The 20,720-nt window shown below is 38.7% G+C and overlaps 1 protein-coding gene across 3 annotated transcripts in view; it reads left to right on the top strand.

Moving 5' to 3' along the window:
• The window catches only part of PINX1 (PIN2 (TERF1) interacting telomerase inhibitor 1), a 163,101-nt gene that overhangs the window by 102,053 nt on the left and 40,328 nt on the right, over positions 1 to 20,720 (top strand). The window lies entirely within an intron of this gene.

Here is a 20,720-nt window from a genome sequence, read left to right on the forward strand (position 1 = left end):
GGAAATAATAAAAATTAGAGCAGAAATAAATGAAACACAGAATAGGAAAACAATTGAGTTAACAAGACCAAAACCTGGTTCTTTGAAAAGATCAAGAAAATTGATAAACCATTGGCCAAACTTACAGAAGAAAAGCAGAAGAGAAAGCAAATAACCCGAATAAGAAATGAGATGGCTGGTATCACAACAGACCCAACTGAAATTAAAAGAATCATAACAGCATACTATGAAAAACTGTACTCCAACAAATTTGAAAACCTAGAGGAAACGGACAAATTTCTAGGAACACACTACCTACCTAAACTAACACAAACAGAGACAGAACGGCTAAATAAACCTATAACAAAAGAAGATATTGAAGAGGTCATTTAAAAACTCCCCACACAAAAAAAGCCCCAGCCCTGACAGCTTCACTGGAGAATTCTACCAAACTTTCAGAGAAGAGTTAACACCACAACTACTAAACGTATTTCAGGGGATAGAGAAGGATGGAATACTCCCGAACTTAATTCTATGAAGCCAGCATAACCCTGATACCAAAACCAGGTAAAGACACCAATATCCCTCATGAACATAGATTCAAAAATCCTCAACAAAATTCTAACCAGTCGAATTCAACAACATATCAAAAAAATAATTCACCATGACCAAGTGGGATTCATACCAGTTATGCAGGTATGGTTTAACATTAGGAAAACAATCAATGTAATCCATCACATAAATAAAACAAAAGATAAGAACCACTTGATCTCATCAACTGATGCAGAAAAGGCGTTTGACAAAGACCAACACCCATTCATGATTAAAAAAAAAAAAAAAAACAGCAAAATAGGAATAAAAGGGAAACTCCTCAGCATAATAAAGGGCATTTATACAAAGCCAAGAGCCAACATCATCTTAAATGGAGTCTGAAAGCATTCCTCTTGACAAAGGTAACCAAACAAGAATGCCCTTTATCACCACTCTTATTCAACATTGTGCTGGAGGACTTAGCCAGAAAAATTAGGCGAGAAAAAGAAATAGAGGGCATCCAAATTGGCTAAGGAAGAAGTAAATATATCCCGATTTGCAGATGATATGATCTTATACACAGAAAACCCCAAAGAATCCACAAGAAAACTAATGGAACTAATAGAGGAGTTCAGCAAAGTATCAAGTTATAAGATAAACGTATGAAAATCAGTTGGATTCCTCTACACCAACAAAGAGAACATCAGAGAGGAGACCACCAAATCAATGCCATTTACAATAGCCCCCAAGAAGATAAAATACTTAGGAATAAATCTAACCAGAGGTGTAAAAGACCTTTACAAAGAAAACTACAGGACACCACTGCAAGAAATCAAAGAGACCTACGTAAGTGGAAAAATGTACCTTGCTCGTGAATAGGAAGACTAAACATTGTGAAGATGTCTATTATACCCAAAGCGATCTACAGATACAGCGCAATCCCGATCCAAATTCCAATGACAGTTTTTAGCGAGATAGAGAAACAAATCACTAACTTCATATGGAAAGGGAAGAGGTCCGGCGTAAGTAAAGCATTACTAAAAAAGAACAAAATGAGAGGCCTCGTACTATCTGATTTTAGAACCTATTATACTGCCACAGTAGTCAAAACACCTGGTACTGGTACAACAGTAGAACAATGGAACAGAACTGAAAATCCAGACATAAATTTATCCACCTGTGAGGAGCTTATATTTGACAAAGGCCCAAAGTCTGTTAAATGGGGAAAAGACAGTCTCTTTAACAAATGGTACTGGCATAACTGGATATCCATCTGCAAAAAAATGAAACAAGACCTCACACCATGCACAAAAACAAACTCAAAATGGATCAAAGACCTAAATATAAAATCTAAAATGGTAAAGATCATGGAAGAAAAAATAGGGATAATGCTAGGAGCCCTTCTACATGACATAAACAGTATGCAAAACATTACTAACAATGTACAAACACCAGAAGAGAAACTAGGTAACTGCGAGCTCCTAAAAATCAAACACTTAAGCTCATCAAAAGAAACATCTCACAGCATGGATGAATCTGGAAGGCAGATTCTCAGTGAAATTAGTCAGCTGCAAAAAGACAAATATTGTATGAGACCACTATTATAACAACTCAAGAAAATGTTTAGACACAGAAGAAAACATTCTTTAATGGTTATGAGGGTTGGGAGGGAGCATGAGGGAAATTCACTAACTAGTAGACAAGAATTACCTTAGGTGAAGAGAAGGACAACATTCGATACAGGGGAAGTCAGCACCACTAGACTAAAGCAAAAGCTAAGAAGTTTCCTGAACACAAGTAAACACTTCAGGGGACAGAATAGCAGGGACAGGGGTCTGTGGACCATGGTTTCAGGGAACATCTAGATCAACTGGCATAACAAAGTTTAAGAAAATGCCTTGCATCCCACTTTGGGAGTGCCATCTGGGGCCTTAAAAGCTAGCAAGCGGCCATCTAAGATGCATCAATTTGTCCCAACCCACCTGGAGCAAAGGATAATGAACACCAAAGACACAAGGAAAATGTAAGCCCAAGAGACAAAAGGGCCACATAAACCAGAGACCTCATCAGCCTGAGACCAGAAGAATTCAAATGCTGCCTGGCTACCACCAACAACTGCCCTGACAGGGATCACAACAGAGAGTCCCTAATGGAGCAGGAGAAAAGTGTGGTGCAGACACCAAATTCTAGTAAAAAGACCAGACTTAATGGCCTGACTGAGGCTAGAGGAACCTCAGAAGACATGGCCCCCAGACTCTCTGTTAACCCAGAACTAAAACCATTCCTGAAGCCAGTTCTTCAAAGATTAGACTGGACTATATATAAAACATAAAATAATACCTGTGAAGAGTGTGCTTCTTAGTTCAAGTAGATACAAGAAACTAAATGGGCAGCTCCTTTCTTGAGGCAGGATGAGATGGCAGAAAGGAATAGGAGCCGGTTGAATGGACATGGGAAACGAGGGGTAGAAAGGGGACATGTGCTGTTACATTATAGGGATTGCAGCTAGGGTCAGATATGTGCATAAGTTTTTGTATGAGAAATTAATATGATCTATAAACTTTCACCAAAAGCAGAAAAAAATAAACTCATAAAAGTGGGTGGAAGTCAACTTTAAGTGACAATTTCTTGAGCCTGAGGTTTGTGCTTTTCTTAGTATTTCACTGGCATACCCATGTGTGCATGCACTCATATGCACATGCATATAAACATGTTAATGTGCTTTTAACAAGCTTTACACAGGTCAGATGTACTCGAGGAGATGTTTGGTTAGATTTTACCAAGTTTTGGCTGATCAATTTATTTAAAGAAGATACGCCTGTCTTAAAACACATCTCAGAAGCACACCTGTGATAGGGCACATCCTGCATGGAATCTGTGTTGTCGTCTGCTCTTCATTTCTAGGCGTAGCTCTTACTTCTGAAAAATACAATTAAATAACTTTACATTTTCTCTACTGTAGAACGTTTGATTTTATTTCTGATTAAGTAAGATAACGGTTGTTGTTTTGACTTAATTCATTATTTAAAACTTTATACTTTTAACACATTAGTAGGATAACAGATATTTCTGACATTGCTATGTTAATGCAGATTTCTTCTCCCCATCAGAAAATGAAAAGGTATCCTATTGTACTATTTCCTAATTACCAAATGTTTAAAGAAATTATTATGAATTTCTTTCTGTGACTGAAAGTATGCTCTTTTCTTTTTCTTCAAATTTTTTGGAAGTAACAAGGCATTATTATTATTGTTGTTAAGTCACTGTCATGTTTAGAGAGCTGTCTTTTTCATGATGATGAAACACTAGAATTAAAAGTGAATTTCAGGTACCCCTGCTGTTCTCCCACCTCCCCTCTCCCCACATCAGTATGATCACTTAGGTTTCTTCTAAATCTTTGATTCAAGGGCTCTGTTTTTATTTTGAATAAAATAATGGTCTACTAATATTTCCCAAACTGCAGTATTCTACATGACTTAGACCCTTTTTTTGTTGAGAAATATTTTTTTTCTACAACTACATTGCCTCCTTTAGCCATATGTTCAAAACTTTAATTGAGATCAATAGCACTGCTATTGACTGGTTCAAGTTCTACTTAATAGGTTTGCACTAAATGTAGCAGGCTTCTTAGGGACGATCCATTGTGTTAAACCTGAACCTTTTTAACAGACAGTGGCTCAACCATAATAATACCTTATTTTTTGTGGTCCCTTTGGTTTACAGAGTATAGTCCCAACATTATTTCATTCTAGATCCATTAGATACTCCAGCCCTGAGAGGTGTGCAAACCCATATAGGACTGGGGTTCGATGGATAGATAGATATCTTCTTGTCTTTCACAGTATCAGGGAAGTTTTCTGCCAACAAATCTTCAACAATTCTCTCTGTATTTTCTGTGATTTCCGCCCCCCCCCCAACCCTGTTCTGGCACTCCAATCACCCGTGGGTTACTCCTCTTAATAACCCAACCGACTTGATCCTGACTTATAGTGACCCTATAGGACAGAGTAGAACTGCGCCATAGGGTTTCCAAGGAATGGCTGGTGGATTCGAACTGCCAGCCCTTTGATTAGCAGCCATAGCTGTTAACTACTGAGCCACCAGGGCTCTGAGAAGTAGGCAAGGCATGTATTAAATATGAGGAAACAATCTCAGAGGTTAAAGTAACTTGGCTGAAGACTCAAGTAAGTGTCAAGACCTGTGCTTGAAAAGCAGACCTTTTACTCCAGCTATAAAGCATTCTTTCTGTCATTCTACTGTACAATACCGCAGATCAATACAGTGCTGTATCAAGGTAGGGGGAGTCAAGGACTTGGAGAAGAGCTTCAGCTCAAACTGTGGTTCTCTGTTTCCTCAGGTTGGTTCTTACTGTTGGAACTGGTTTGCTATAGAGCAGGGTTTCCCAAAATGTGTTCCCTGGAACAACAGATGTTGTTAATAGATATTGGGGGAGAGGGGAGAGGCTGATGGCTGTCATGTCAAGTGTTCAAATACATTTCAGAAACACTAGATTAAACATATAATAGGTTTTTTTTTTTTTTTACCGCATGCTTCTTAGAGCCTTTTTGTGGTAATGAACATGGTAATCTACAGAGCTCCTATTATTTGACTGTGGGACCGTCTTTAAAAACGCATATTTACATCTCTTAGAACAAATTGAGGAAAGTTGCTCTAAGTCACTGCTTAGTGAAGAAATCATTGATTAAAAATGTAGGCAGAGTAATGGATTTTTATCACCTATGTGAAGTCAACAAGTTGGTTTGTGGGACTCTCTATGTCCTAAACATTGTATGTTTTAAGGAAAGTATATTACCAAAATAGAAATAAATACAGTGGCAACCAGGAAGCAACTAGCATCCTGGAAGGCATGCCACGCTAGCTGGGTCATCAACATAATAGAGAATTATCATTCCTTTTCCCAGTCTACCCTCCAGAAGGTGATCTGATGGCCAAGTGAATATTATGAGGCTTTAATACAAGGTAGAAAATATATAACTCATTAGGTTCTTGCAGGTTATCTGATTGAGATTAACCAAACTGAAATATCTTTACGATCCATTTCGCCCAAAGGAACTGTCTTTTGTATGTCAGAGATCTTTAATTTCAGATTGAAGATAGTCTTTCCAGCCTGCCCTGCCACCTGCTTTTTGTCCACAATTCCTTAGAATAGCCTCTGTTATTTGAGCAAACAAGCTACTTCCATGCATTCAGCAGTTATTGGCTGTTCATTTCTAATCACCACAGAAATCTTTCTATCTCATTCTCATTTGAGTCCACTGGTTCTCCAAATCTCTAAGCTGTTTGACTACCTGGCATCCCAAAGTCATCAACCAAACACCCTTTATTAAATACCTTTACCCTTCTTTGAGGATAATAGTTTTTCTCAAACTGCCTTAGGAAGTTAAAAGCAATAGTTCCATTTTATTCATCCGTACAAATTCTATATTGAAAGGGAAGGAAGCTTGGGCTGCATGAAAAAGGGTCAAGTGATATTTGTGAAAAAGTATCTTTTTGTTTTTTCTTGGAGACTGTCATAATATTTGGGCATCAAGATTGGAAGAGGACTCATTAACAGTCTGCAATATGCGGGTGACACAACATTGCTTGCTGAAATCAAAGAGGGCTTGAAGCATTTACTGATGAAGATCAAAGACTACAGCCTCCAGTATGGATTACAAAACCTCACAACTGGATCAATAAGCAACATTATGATAAATGGAGAAAATACTGAAATTATCAAGGATTTCATTTTGCTTGGATCCACAATCAATGCCCATGGGAGCAGCAGTCAAGAAATCAAATGATGTATTGTATTAGGCAAATCTGCTGCAAAAGACCTCTTTCAAGTGTTAAAAAGTGAAGATGTCACTTTGAGGACTAAGGTGTGCCTGACCGAAGCTATGGTATTTTTCAGTAGCTTCATATGTTTTTTTTTTTTTCATACGTATGGGAAAGTTGGAGAATGAATAAGGAAGACTAAAGAATTGATGCCTTTGAATTATGTTGTTGGTGAAGAATATTGAATATACCATGGACTGCCAAAAGAACGATCAAATCTGCCTTGGAAGAAGGACAGCCAGAATACTCCCTTGGAAGCGAGGATGCCTAGACTTTGTCTCATATAACTTGGACTTATTACCAGGAGGGACCAGTCCCTGGAAAAGGGCATCATGCTTGGTAAGGTAGGTCAGCGAAAGAGAGGAAGACCTTCAACAAGATGGATTGACACAGTGGCTGCAGCGATGGGCTTAAGCATAGCAAAAACTATGAGGACGTCACGGGACTGGGGAGTGTTTTGTTTTGTTATGCATTGGGTCACTGTGAGTCAGAACCAACTTGACAGCACTTAACAACAATATAGAGTAGATTTTAATAAGATAAAAAATGAGATCTTTTTAATTCTCACTTTACCTCTTTAGATAATCCAGTATACTTTGAGAATCTTGGTTTTTCTTACAAACAGTGAATATGAAGTAATGACATTGATTGTTGAAACTTTTTGTTGGCAGCTTTAGAAAGGACTCCATGCCTCACTGATTATGGCATCTAAGAAAGACAGCATGGAAATGAGTCAAGCCCTCTATTTTTGGCCAGGTCAGAGAAACTTGTGTGGAATTATTTGACTGAGGTGGAGGCATGATAACCTTTAGTTATGTGGGCTCGATGAATTTTCTTGCTTTGATATTTGCATTTTCACCTAGCCAAGTGATTCTATGTTGAGTGAATTAGTCTTAGAATTTTCAGTTTATAATGTTGAGAAGCTTTTGGATTTTATTTTCTTATTCTCAGAATAAATGCTCCTTTTCTAAATGGGCATAAAATTCACCTCCCTTAAATATTTGGAAACTTGTGATGTATTTATTTCTAACTTCTTATATCTCCTTTATCAGCATCTTCAGTGATGTTACATTTTCCAATCTGACATGAACAAGGAAGCTTGCCCTTAATAAATGCAGTAGATAAATGGTCTTTCTGTTCCTGAGAAGAATTTAGAGCACTTTTTATATTTGATGTCACTAAAAACAAAATGCCACATTAGAACCGTTTATGCCCTCAAGTTTTAGTTTAAAATTCTAAAACTCTAATTTGAAGTCATAGATTATCTTCCCATTCACCTAAAATTAGTAACAGGCAAAGAGTTTGGTTCTTTTTACTTCGTAATACTGTTTTATCCTTAAGTAAATATATAATAAAACTACTTTTTGTGAGAAAACAAAAGTTGTTTTTCTATTTTAAAGGATGTATTTGTGTGAATGATACTTATCGGATCTATATATTTTAATGTATATTTATAACTGAAAATTTTAATTGGTGATAAATTACCAATCGGTAGGATTAATACTTTGGTTCTTATGAGCTCATTTCTAGAAATACCCTTTCATTGCTTTCCCATAGCATTCTCAGTTTTTAAAGAGAAAAAGCAAGGAAGAGAGCTATTGTGCTAATAAAAACAACTAATAAGCAATTAGCAAGTCTATTTTTTGAACAGTTTGTATTCGCTCGAATTTAACACTATTCCTAAATCTTTGAATAATTATCTTAATAAATGCTGTGCTGAGCAGCATAGTTTTCACATACCCCAGTTGAATTATTTTGCCTCCTGTTTGAATCTGTTAATAGATATTCTTTGCAATAATGTTTGTTTTAAGCTTATATTATGTTAAATCTGTACAGGTAATAAGGAGTCCACTAAAATGCTCATAAGATACTCATTATGATTTGTTAATCATAATGCATTAACTATTCATTTCGCTGCTTTGACAGAGATCCCTGAAGCTAAATGACTCGTAAACTCACTATCCTTTATTTTTAAAAGTAGGAAGATAGGTCTTTTTTTTCCTTGACTATTGAAATTAATGTCCTTTCGTATTTAAAATTAAAAACAAGTACCTACAATTCAGTAGACATGTGTGTTCTTCCTTTAGTTCGTTTACAAAGCTTTTTTGCTTTTTGTGTGTGTGCGTGCGCTTTAGGTGAAAGTTTACAGCTCAAGTCAATTTCTCATACAAAAATTTATACAAGTATTGTTATGTAACATTAGATGCAGCCCCCACAATGTGACAGCACACTCCCCTTCTACCCTGGGTTTCTTGTGTCCACTCAACCAGTTCCTGTCCCTTGCTGCCTTCTCATCCTGCCACCAGACAGGAGCCACCATTTGGTCTTGTATACCTGCTTGAACTAAGAAGCACACTCTTCACAAGTATTATTTCATGTTTTATAGTCCAGTCTAATCTTTGTCTCAAAGGTGGGCTTTTGAGAACGGTTTTAGTTCTGGGTTAACAGAGCATCCACGGGCCCTGGCTTCGGGGGTTCCTCCTGTCTCAGACCATTACGTCTGGTCTTTTTACGTGAATTTGAGTTCTGCTCCGTACTTTTCTCCTGCTCCATCAGGGACTCTGTGTTGTGTTCCCTGTCAGGGCAATCATTGATGGTAACCAGGAACCATCTACTTCCTATAGTCTCAGGCTGATGAAGTCTCTGGTTTATGTGGTCCTTTTATCCCTTGGGCTAATATTTTCCTTAAGTCTTTGGTGTTCTTCATTCTCCATTATTCCAAGTGAGTTGTGGGACCAACTGATGCATCTTTCTTTCTTTTTTTTTTTGATTCTACTTTAACTGAAAGTTTATAATTCAAGTCAGTTTCTCATTAAAAAAAAAAACTTATACGTACATTGTTATGTGACCCTAGTTACTGTCCCTGTAATGTGACATCACAGTCTCCTCTCCACGTTGTATTTTCTGAGTCCGTTCAACCAGTTCCTGTCCCGCTCTGCCTTCTCATCTTGCCTCTGGACGGGAGCTGCCCACTTAGGCTCATGTGTCTACTTGAGCTAACAAGCGCACTCCTCACCATTATCATTTTATGTCTTATACTCCAGTCTAATCTTTGAAGGCTTGGCTTCGGGAATGGTTTTGGTTTTGGACTAACAGAGAGTCCAGGGGCCATGTCCTCTGGGGTCCCTCCAGTCTCAGTCAGATATTTAAGTTTGGTCTTTTTACTAGAATTTGGGCTTTGCACCCCACTTGTCTCCTACTCCATCAGGGACTCCCTTTTGTGTTCCTTGTTAGGGCAGCCATTGGTGGTAGCTGGGCACCGTCTGGTTCTTCTGCTCTCAGTCTGATGGAGTCTCTGGCTTATGTGGCCCTTTCTGTCTCTTGGGCTCATATTTATCTTGTGCCTTTGGTGTTCTTCATTCTCCTTTGCTCCAGGTGGGTTGGGACCAATTGATGCATCTTAGATGGCTGCTTGCTAGCTTTTAAGATGCCAGATGCCACTCAGCACAGTGGGATGCAGAACATCTTCTTAATAAGCTTTGTTATACCAGTTGACCTAGATGTTTCCTGAAACCATGGTACCTAGACTGCCACCCCTGCTACTCTGTCCCTCAAAGTATTTGGTTGGGTTCAGGAAACTTCTTAGCTTTTGGTTTAGTCCAGTTATACTGACCTCTTCTGTATTGTGTGTTGTCCTTCCCTTCACCTAAAATAGTTCTTGTAGATAGTAAAAAAAAAAAAAAATTTTTTTTTTTTTTTTACTATCTAGTTAGCAAATACCCCTCTCCCTCCCTCCCCACCCTTGTAACCATGAAAGAATATTTTCTTCTGTGTTTAAATCTTTTCTTGAGTTCTTGTAATAGTGGCCTCATACAATATTTGTCCTTTTGTGACTAATTTCACTCAGCATAATGCCTTCCAGATTTCTCCATGTTATGAGATGTTTCATTGATTAATCATTGTTCTTTATTGTTGCATAGTATTCCATTGTGTGAATATACCATAATTTGTTTATCCATTCATCCGTTGATGGGCATGTAGGTTGTCTCCATCTTTTTGCTATTGTAAATACCACTGCAGTGAACATGGAATAAGCAATTGGAAAGTCTGGTTTTTATATCTATTCCTGTGAGGACTCTTATTTTTCTAGGATATATTCCAAGGAGTGGGATTGCTGGATCATATTGTAGTTCTATTTCTAGCTTTTTAAGAGAGCACCAAATCGATTTCCAAAGTGGTTGTACCATTCTGCATTCCCACCAGCACTGTATAAGTGTTCCAATCTCTCCACAACCTCTCCAACATTTATTATTCTGTATTTTTTTGTATTAATGCCAGCCTTGTTGGGGTGAGATGGTATTTCATTATAGTTTTGATTTGCATTTCTCTAGTGGCTAATGATTCTGAGCATTTCCTCATGTATCTGTTAGCCACCTAAATGTCTTCTTTGGTAAAGTGCCTGTTCATATCCTTTGCTCATTTTTTGATTACATTATTTGTCTTTTTGTTGTTGAGGTTTTTCAGTATCTTGTAGATTTTAGAGATTAGATGCCAGTTGGATCCGTCATAGCCAAAATTTTTTTCCCAGTCTGTAGGTTTTCCTTTTACTCTTTTGGCAAAGTCTCGGGATGAGCATAAGTGTTTGACTTTTAGGAGCTCCCAGTTATCTAGTTTCTGTTCTGGTGTTTGTGCATTTTTAGTAATGTTTTGTATACCATTTATGCCATGTATTAGGGCTCCTAGCATTGTCCCTATTTTTTCTTCCATGATCTTTATCATTTTAGATTTTATATTTAGGTCTTCGATCCATTTTGTTAGTTTAGTTTTTGTGCATGGTTTCATTTTTTTGCAGATGGATATCCAGTTATGCCAGCACCATTTGTTAAAGAGACTGTCTTTTCCTCATTTAACAGACTTTGGGCCTTTGTCAAATATCAGCTGCTCATAAGTATATGAATTTACATCTGGTTTCTCAATTCTGTTCAATTGGTCTATGTTGTACCAGTACCAGGCTGCTTTGACCACCATGGCAGTATAATAGGTTCTAAAATCAGGTAGTGTGAGGCCTCCCACTTTGTTCTCCTTCAGTAGTGTTTTACTTATCCGAGGCCTCTTCCCTTTCCATATGAAGTTGGTGATTTGTTTCTCCATCTCACATTAAAAAATGCCATTGGAATTTGGATCAGGATTGCATTGTATCTGTAGATTGCTTTGGGTAGAATAGACATTTTCAAAATGTTGAGTCTTCCTATCCATGAGCAAGGTATGTTTTTACACTTATATAGGTCTCTTTTGGTTTCTTGCAGTAGGGTATTGTAGTTTTTTTCTGTATAGGTCTTTTACGTGTCTGGTTAGATTTATTCCTAAGTATTTTATCTTTCTGGGGGCTATCATAAAGGATATTGATTTGGTGATATCCTCTTCAACGTTCTTTTTGTTGGTGTAGACGAATCTAACTGATTTTTGTATGTTTATCTTGTATCCTGATACTTTGCTGAACTCTTCTATTAGTTCCAGTAGTTTCCTTGAGGATTCTTTAATGTTTTCTGTGTATAAGATCATGTCATCTGCAAATAGAGATACTTTTACTTCTTCCTTACCAATTTGGATGCCCTTTATTTCTTTTTCTAACCTAATTGGTCCAGTTGAGACCTCCAGCATAATGTTGAATAACAGTGATGATAACAGGCATTCTTGTCTGGTTCCCGATCTCAAGGGGAATGCTTTCGAACTCTCTGCATTTAGGATGATGTTGGCTGTTGGCTTTGTATAAATGCCCTTTGTTATGTTAAAAAACTTCCTTTCTATTCCTATTTTGCTGAGAGTTTTTATCATGAATGGGTGTTGAACATTGTCAAATGCCTTTTCTGCATCAATTGATAAAATCATGTGATTCTTGTCTTTTGTTTTATTTATGTGGTAGATTACATTAATTGTTTTTCTAGTGTTGAACCATCCGTGCATACCTGGTATGAATCCCGCTTGGTCATGGTGAATTAATTTTTTGATATGTTGTTGAATTCTATTGGCTAGAATTTTGTTGAGGTTGTTTGTGTCTAAGTTCATGAGGGATATTGGTCTGTAATTTTCTCTTTTTGTGGTATCTTTACCTGGTTTGGGTATCAGGGTTATGCTGGCTTCATAGAGTGAGTTTGGGAGTATTCTCTCCTTTTCTATGCTCTGAAATACCTTTAGGAGTAGTGATGTTAACTCTCCTCTGAACATTTGGTAGGATTCTCCAGTAACGCCATCAGGGCCAGGGCTTTTTTTGGGGGTAGGGGGGTTAAATTACCTTTTCAGTCTCTTCTTTTCTTACAGCTTTCTTTTAGCTGTTTTACTTCTGTTTGTGTTAGTTTTGGTATGTAGTGTGTTTCTAGAATTTTGTCCATTTCTTCTAGGTTTTCAAATTTGTTAGAATATAATTTTTCATCATATTCTGTTATGCTTCTTTTAATTTCAGTGGGTCTGTTGTGCTATCACCCCTGTCGGTTCTTATTTGGGTTATTTGTTTCCTGTTCTGTTTTTGTTTTGTCAGTTTGGCCAGTGGTTTATCAATTTTGTTGATCTTTTCAAAGAACCAGCTTTTGGTCTTGTTAACTCTTTCAATTGTTTCTCTGTTCTCTATTTCATTTAATTTCTGCTCTAATTTTTATTATTTGCTTTCTTCTGGTGCCTGAGGGCTTCTTTTGCTGCTCTCTATTTGTTCAAGTTGTAGGGTAGTACTTTGATTTGGGCCCTTTCTTCTTTTTGGTTGTGTGCATTTATTGTTATAAATTGACCTCTGAGCGCTGCTTTTGCTATGTCCCAAAGGTTCTGGCAGGAAGTGTTTTCATTCTCGTTTGATTCTCTGAATTTTTTTATTCCGTCCCTAAATTCCTTCTGTAGCCAGTACTTTTTGAGCAAGCTGTTGTTCATTTTCCATGTGTTTGATTTTTTTTTTTTTCCCCTTGCTTTTTCTGTTATTGCTTTCTACTTCTATGGCTTTATGGTTAGAACAGATGCTTTGTAATATTTTGATGTTTTGGATTTTGTGAAGGCTTGCTTTATAGGCTTAATATGTGGTCTGTTCTGGAAAATGTTCCATGTGTGTTGGAAAAGAAAGCATACTTGGCAGCTGTTGGGTGGAATGTCTTGTATATGCCTGCGAGGTCAAATTGGTTGATTGTCACATTTAGATCTTCCGTGTCTTTTTTGAGCTTCTCTCTGGATGTTCTGTCCTTCACCAAAAGTGGTGTGTTGAAGTCTCCTACTGTTATTGTGGAGCTGTCTATCTCTCTTTTCAGTGCTGTTACAGTTTGTTTTATGTATTTTGGAGCCCCATCATTGGGTGCATAAGTATTTATTATGGTTATATCCTCTTGGTATATTGACCTTTTAATCATTATATAGTGTCCTTCCTTATCCTTCATGGTGGATTTAACTTTAAAGTCTGTTATGTCGGAAATTAATATTGCCACTCCTGCTGTTTTTTGATCATTGTGTACTTGATATATTTTTTTCTATCCTTTGAGTTTTAGTTTGTTTGTGTCTTTAAGTCTAAGATATGTCTCTTATAGGCAGCATATAGACAGATCGGGTTTTTTATCCATTCAGCCACTCTCTCTCTCTTTACTGGTGCATTTTGTCTATTAACATTCAGCATAATTGTTGGTAGATACGAGTTTAGTGATCCCATTTTGATGCCTTTTTGTGTGTGTGTTGTTAACAGTTTCTTTGTTCTATGCCAAGCCGTTCTTCTTTATATATTTTCTTTTCCCCTTTTTCATTTTTGTAGATTTTGTATTTGACTTTTCGTTTATCCCTCGCTGTTCTTAAAATTCTCCCTTTATGTTGGTTTTGGCAAGTTTGATTTTAATATGTCTTGGGTGATTTTCTTCTGGGATCTACCTTTTGTGGGGTTCAGTGAGCTTCTTGGATAGATATCTTTTCATCTTTCACAATATCATGGAAGTTTTCTGTCAACAAATCTTCAACTATTATCTCTGTGTTTTCTATTATTCCCCATTCCCCCCCGAGTTGTGCCACTCCAGTTACTCATAGGTTATTCCTCTTGATAGAGTCCCGCATAATTCTTAGGGTTTCTTCATTTTTTTAAATGCTTTTATCTGATTTTTCCTCTAACATGTTGGTCTCAAGTGCTGTATCTTCAATCTCACTAATCCTGACTTCCATTTCCTCAGTTCTGCTTCTATGACTTTCTATTGAGTTGTCTAATTCTGAAATTTTATTGTTAATCTTCTGGATTTCTGTTTGCTGTCTGTCCATGGATTCTTGCAGCCATTATGCTCTTCTCTAATCTTCTTAAGTTCCGCTATTGCTGTGTCTGTGTGGTTCCTGTTCTGCATTTTGCCTGATCTCTTGAGGAATTCTGTATATTAATCTTTTGTTTTCTACCTGCGGTAATTCCAGGAAGTTCTCTTCATCTGGGAGATTTCTTCATTCTTTATTCTGTGAGCTTGCTGAACCCATCATGGTCTGCCTCTTTATGTGATTTGATATTGGCTATTTTTTATTGTCTCTGAGCCATCAGTAAGTTATTGATTTATTTACTTTTATGTTTGCTTACTGTGTCCTAGCTGCTTGTTTTGTTTTGATATACCCAAATAGGCTGCCTGAGTAAGCTAGTTTGATTATTGGTGCCTTTGAAGCTCTAACGTCCTGTCACCAGGCGATTAGAGATGTTGTTCGGTATTTGAGCCCAGGAGTCTGTTTACTTTTCTTGTATGGATTCAGCTCAGGTGTCCAGGTGTTCGGTTACCAAGTGTGTGGTACAGGCTCTCACCTACAGTCTTAGGTGAGCTGGGGTGATTGGTGTATGTACAGGTATCTGGCTGCAGTAGGGGGTCACGTGCTGAGCAAGGGATGGGGCTGACAACTGCCCCGAGTGTTTATGAGGAAAGTGTGTCCCTGTTCCCTAGAATGCATAGGTGGGTAGTTTTTGCAACTGGACTATGGGGATCCAGTGCTGTTGGGTGTAAGGACTGGAAGGCATCACTTATTCTTGGACCCCTGTCATGGGTGGCTAGGTGGCATAGGTGGAGCCATCAGTCCTCAGGCCCCTGATATGTATAGGTAAAAAAAAAAAAAATTTTTTTTTTTTTTTTTTTAAGGACGCCGCTTAATAGAGAGGTGTCAAACATCATGAACCTGCCTCTCCACCATATAGCTGAAACCATTGAAGTTAGACTTCAGGTATATACCCTTTTGTACTGTGCTAATGCGGGTGTACACTGTTGAAATGGGCCCACACAGGTCTGTCCAGGGGTGAAAGGCATTCAAAGTCCTTGGACCCCTTGTGCCTGTGCCTAGGCAAAGGAGCTGTTTTTGTCCTGAGTTCCTGGCTTAGGGGAGCCGGCAGATTATTTTCTTCCCTGGTTGTTAATTTGTTCCCTCTCCTATGCTGGGAGAATGACTCAGGGCACACAACGGGTCCTACTTCTGGCCCAGGGAACAAAGCTATCACTGAAACCAGCTGGGGACCTGGTGCAGAGTGGGGAGGGGTCAGCCAAATGAGAGAGTTTTTTCCCAAAAGGGTGTTTTTTTGATCCTCGCGGTAGGTTAGACGCATGTACTTTTGCTGATTGAGTGCCACTTTTCACTGATTCTGGAGGCATGAGTGGAATCTCCGCCACTCAGTCTGTACTGATGTAAAAAACACGTCCTGAACGCCACTGCTTGCGTCACTTATGGCTCCAGCTGATCCTGGCCTGCAGGGTGACAGTTCCCATCGGGTCAGGTCTGGCAACTCCTTGCTGCTTCTGAACTGACTCTCCCTCCACTTTCCACTCATTCCAATCCCTCCACTTTACCTTTGATGTTCGGGGCTCCTACATTGTCATATATAATCAGTTCACTTGTTTTTTAGGGTCTTTGTTGTAAGAGGTACCACAGGAAGAGTCTGACTACTCTGCCATCTTGGCACCACCTCCAGCTGATGCATCTTAGATGCCTGCTCAAAGGCTTTTAGGACCCCAGACGCCACTCATCAAAGTGGGATGCAGAACATTTTCTTAATAAGCTTTGTTATGCCAATTGACCTAGATGTTCTCCAAAACCATGGTTCCCAGACCCCAGCCCTAGCTACTCTGTCTCTCAAAGTATTTGGCTGTGTTCAGGAAACTTCTTAGCTTTTGCTTTAGTCCAGTTTTGCTGACTTACCCCATATCGTGTGTTGTCCTTCCCTTCACCCAAGACAATTCTTGTCTAGTATCTACTTAGTGAATCCCCCTCTCCTTCCCTCCCCACTTTGGTAACCATCAAAAAATGTTTTCTTCTGTGTTTAACCTTTTCTTCAGTCCTTATAATAGTGGTCTGTGTTTAACCTTTTCTTCAGTCCTTATAATAGTGGTCTCACACAATATTTATCCTCATTTGCAAAGGTTTTTGGTGGGACAGAAATGTTTTGACCTAATCGTCTAGGTCAAAACCTTTGAACAAACTGAGCTTAGGAACACAACTCTTGACTCTGAAAACTCTCCTGCCATAAATAATAATTTTGATTTGAAGTTTTTTTGTAGACCAAGGTAGGATTATGTAGATAATATGCTCATTAAAATAGTTTTGGAAATTCAGATGCTAGGAGATACAGATTTGATGGCAGGAGCTGCACAAGCTTATACTTTTAGAAGCTCCTCAAGGTGAGGACCATGCTTTAGTTATCATTGTTTGTATCCCCACCCCTAGCAAAATGCCTGGCTCATAGTAGGAACTCAAGTGTTAACAAGGGTTGGAGTAATGCACTGAAAAGATCATCTAGAAGGGAGCATGGTAGAAATACATAGAAGTGGGAATAAGACAATGTGGAACAGGGCTGGGAGTTGTGGCATGGAAAGTTCCCTTTTGCATGTGAGTGAGGGATACTTAATTGAGGAAAAGGTTGCACAATAAACTAGAATAGATTGTAAGATGGGAATCTCAAGTAATAACATGATTTGTTTTTTATAATTGTACATATTATAATTACAATTACATATAATAGTATGATATAAGTAATTAACCCAGGTTGTAGCTATATTATGTGCAATACAACTTAGAATGTCATTTGTTAGTAATACAGAGTCATGCACAGTACAGGCCATAAAGCATCACGTTAAAACTGTACTGTCCCTTAATAGCATCATTAGTTCTCTTTTTTTTTTTTTTCTGTTACATCACCTATACAACCTTTAGTCTGAGCATCCTAAAAATATTATTAAACTTCACGTGAGTCCCTACGGTCTCTACGTATGGCATGCCATTTGCAAATCTCTCATGAATGGAATGGAATGAAGCATACTTCCATTTATTATAAATCTACAGTCTTCAAAGCCGTGGGCTACAAAGACAAGGCTCCCAGGGAGCTCACAATGCAATGGCAGGGAGAAATGATCAGTAATTTCAGTACAGTTTGATGGCTTTTATTCCAGTTCAATGCCCCAGATGAGGGCACCTGGCCCTGATATGTGCTCCTGCCTCCCTGAAAGAAGCCATGTCCTAGGTAATCTGTAAAGAGAAAGGGTTAGTAAGTAAAGAAGCAGGGGAGGGTTTTTCAAGCAGAAGTAACAGTGTGTGCAAACATGAAGTCAGAAGAGAGCATGGAGAAGAAACTGCAAGTACTTAGGTTGGTATAGCTAAAGTTAAGTACGGAGTACCAGGAAAGGAGTCTTAGGAGATGAGTGGGAGCCAGGTTGTGAAGGACCTAAACAAGCCTGATTAGAGACTGATTTTCTAGGACTAGCAGATTCTTTAAATAACTGAACCTTTCTCCAAAGACTCAGACTCAAAAGAGTATGATAAAAATATGTTACCTCTTATTCCTCCTGAGTGCTAAAAAAAAAAGAGAGAGAGAGAGAAAGAAAGAGGAAAAGTGAGGGCAGAAAAGGGAGTTTCACATCATACCAGGCAGGGTATAAAGGGCACATCAGTGGTGAAGGCCCTGTGTAGTACTGCCTAAGACAAAAGGACTTATACTTGATCTATGGTGCTGCGACTGTACTGCCTGATACCCATGATGGAAGTCTTGCCCCTCTTCTAGCTTGGTCAGAAGAAATCTAGCTTTTGGAGGACCTGTATCTTTCTTCCAGCACTTACAATGTATAGTCAAATGCTTACTACAAAGGTATATGGGGGCCAGGAGGTTCCCTAAACACATCCGGTAGCCACAAAGACAGGGGCTTGGGGCTCCCCAAACAACAACAATAAAAATCTGCCAGTTCTTTTAAATCAACAAATGTGTTTCACACTTTGTACTGAAACCTAAATTCTGATTATAGTTTAAGTTTCATCAGCCAACTTTATTTGTAAGGCAGTTTACCAGCTGGTGTGCCATGAATGGACTGTAGGTATGCCAAGGTATTGATCCCTTTAGCCCTTAGAGTGGCTGGGTGAGGCCTGGAGCAACTGAAGTCCCTAGGCTGGTCACCTCCAGCTACCACCAGCAAGAAACCATAATCATTTGCCCCAGAATGCTGTATAAGTATTAGTTACTATGTGTGCCTCAACTGAAAAGGGTTGGCAGAAAGCTTCAGATACTTTAGGGGCAGTTTAGTGTTGAAAGAAAAAAGTCTTGTTACAAATTAGTTTTGGCTTTTGGAATGAGTAGTGAGACTGTGGTTAACCCTTCAGTTGCTAACTGAAAGGTCAGAGGTTTGAGCGCACCAGCCACTCTGCAGAATAAAGATATGGCAGTCTGCTTCTGTATAGGTTACAGCTTTGGAAACCCTATGCGTCAGTTCTACTCTGTTCTGTAGGGGAGCTATGAGTTGGAATAGACTTAATGACAACAGGTGAGCCTAGACTCCAAAGAAGGGCAGATTTTCCCAGAAAGCCCTATTAGGACAAGTTCTAGGAGCTTATATTCTGTACGTACACTTGGGAGTTACTGAGGGATTTTCAGCAGAGAAGGGACATGATTATTTTTGCATCTTAGAAAGGTCATTTTGGCAGCAGGAGATTAAAATATGAATGAGGGAAAGAGGCAGGAAAGACTTAAAGGTAGGCAGTCCAGTTAAGAGGCTGTTATTCCAGAAAGGCATTAAAATGCCCGAGCCAGGGTTGTGGCAGAAAGCTGGAGGGAAAGAAACAGATTCAAGTGATACTACAGAGGTAAATGCCGTAGGCCTTGGGCCTGACTGAACATGGAAGAGTTGAGGCTCTGGCTCAGCTTATGAAGCTGTGGGAGTGGGTAGTGGCACCTATTCATTGGTATGAGGAATGCGAGGGAAGTAGCAAATTTGTGAATACTGTTTAATAATGAGATATTAGCTAGCAAAATATTTGTCATCATGGGTCTTCCATGCATTCTCACTTGTCTACCACTCATTCATTGCATTTATTGTTAACTTTTTTTTTGTATATATATACAGTATGTGTATGTGCGCACGTATACACACGTGTGCGTTTGTTTTAATTTGAAATTACTTTTATTATGAAAGTAGTAAATGTTCACTGTAGAAGAATTATTACCTGTAGATATGCATTAATAAAAAGAAAAATCCATGATAAAAACACCCAGAGATAACCATAATTAAAACTTTGACGTGTGGAGATATGTGTAGGGTGAGTGTATATTCCTTTTCCTGTCTCTCTCAAAAGCAAGAGCTTAATGTACGTACTGTATTGTAATTTTTTAAAAATTAACAGTTTTTGTGCTTCTTTGGGAGCTTACATTTTTAGATCTGCCACTTAGCCTGTGAAGTTTGTTGCTTATGGGCCTTGTGCTTACTGAAAGTATTCCTGAAATGCCACACGTTTGACCCCTGCTGTCTCTAGAATGAAGGAGAGCTCTTCCAGCCTGCTTTCCCCCTCTTGTTGCCCCGTTTCTTCTCTTTACCTAGGATCCCCTTCTGATACACTTGTTAGCTATGTAGAAGTTGTAATTATGCTCCTGAAGGTAAGATTTTTCATTCCCTCTTTATGCTCTGAGTGCCTAAAGTTGCAGGGTAATCAAGGGCAAGAAGAATGAACAGGCCGGAGGGAATGAGACAAGTAGGAAACTGGTCCTAGGCTTTGTCCCTTTAATGGTCCCACTAATGGCTCTGCTTTTCCATTCCCCGCCTCCACCTTCATCCTGTCGCTTTTCTCTGCTCCTCATCCTGCTTTTCCTGATCTCCTCAGTTCCCTGGTATTACATAATATTCCTGTTTTGATCAGTTCCTGTTTTGCCATGGAGAGGAATTGTGACTCTTTCAGGGGAAAACCCTGTTCTAACATTAGTAGTGGTTGCTGGCATCAAATACATGATCTCATATGGGAAACACACCACTTCTTGCTGGCTTCTCTGTTCCTGCCTGAGCCCACTCACAGATGGGACTACCCTCTGCCTTGGTTGAGATCTTCTCAGTCTTGTGTCTTCTATGTGAGTCCAAGATTATTTTTCTTGTGATGATAGAAGTGTCAGTCTTCAGTTAGACCAATAATTTAGCAATAGCTTTCACTTATACACTGATTCCTAG

Source organism: Elephas maximus, chromosome 22, assembly GCF_024166365.1.
Source record: "Elephas maximus indicus isolate mEleMax1 chromosome 22, mEleMax1 primary haplotype, whole genome shotgun sequence".
Classification (NCBI taxonomy): domain Eukaryota; kingdom Metazoa; phylum Chordata; class Mammalia; order Proboscidea; family Elephantidae; genus Elephas; species Elephas maximus.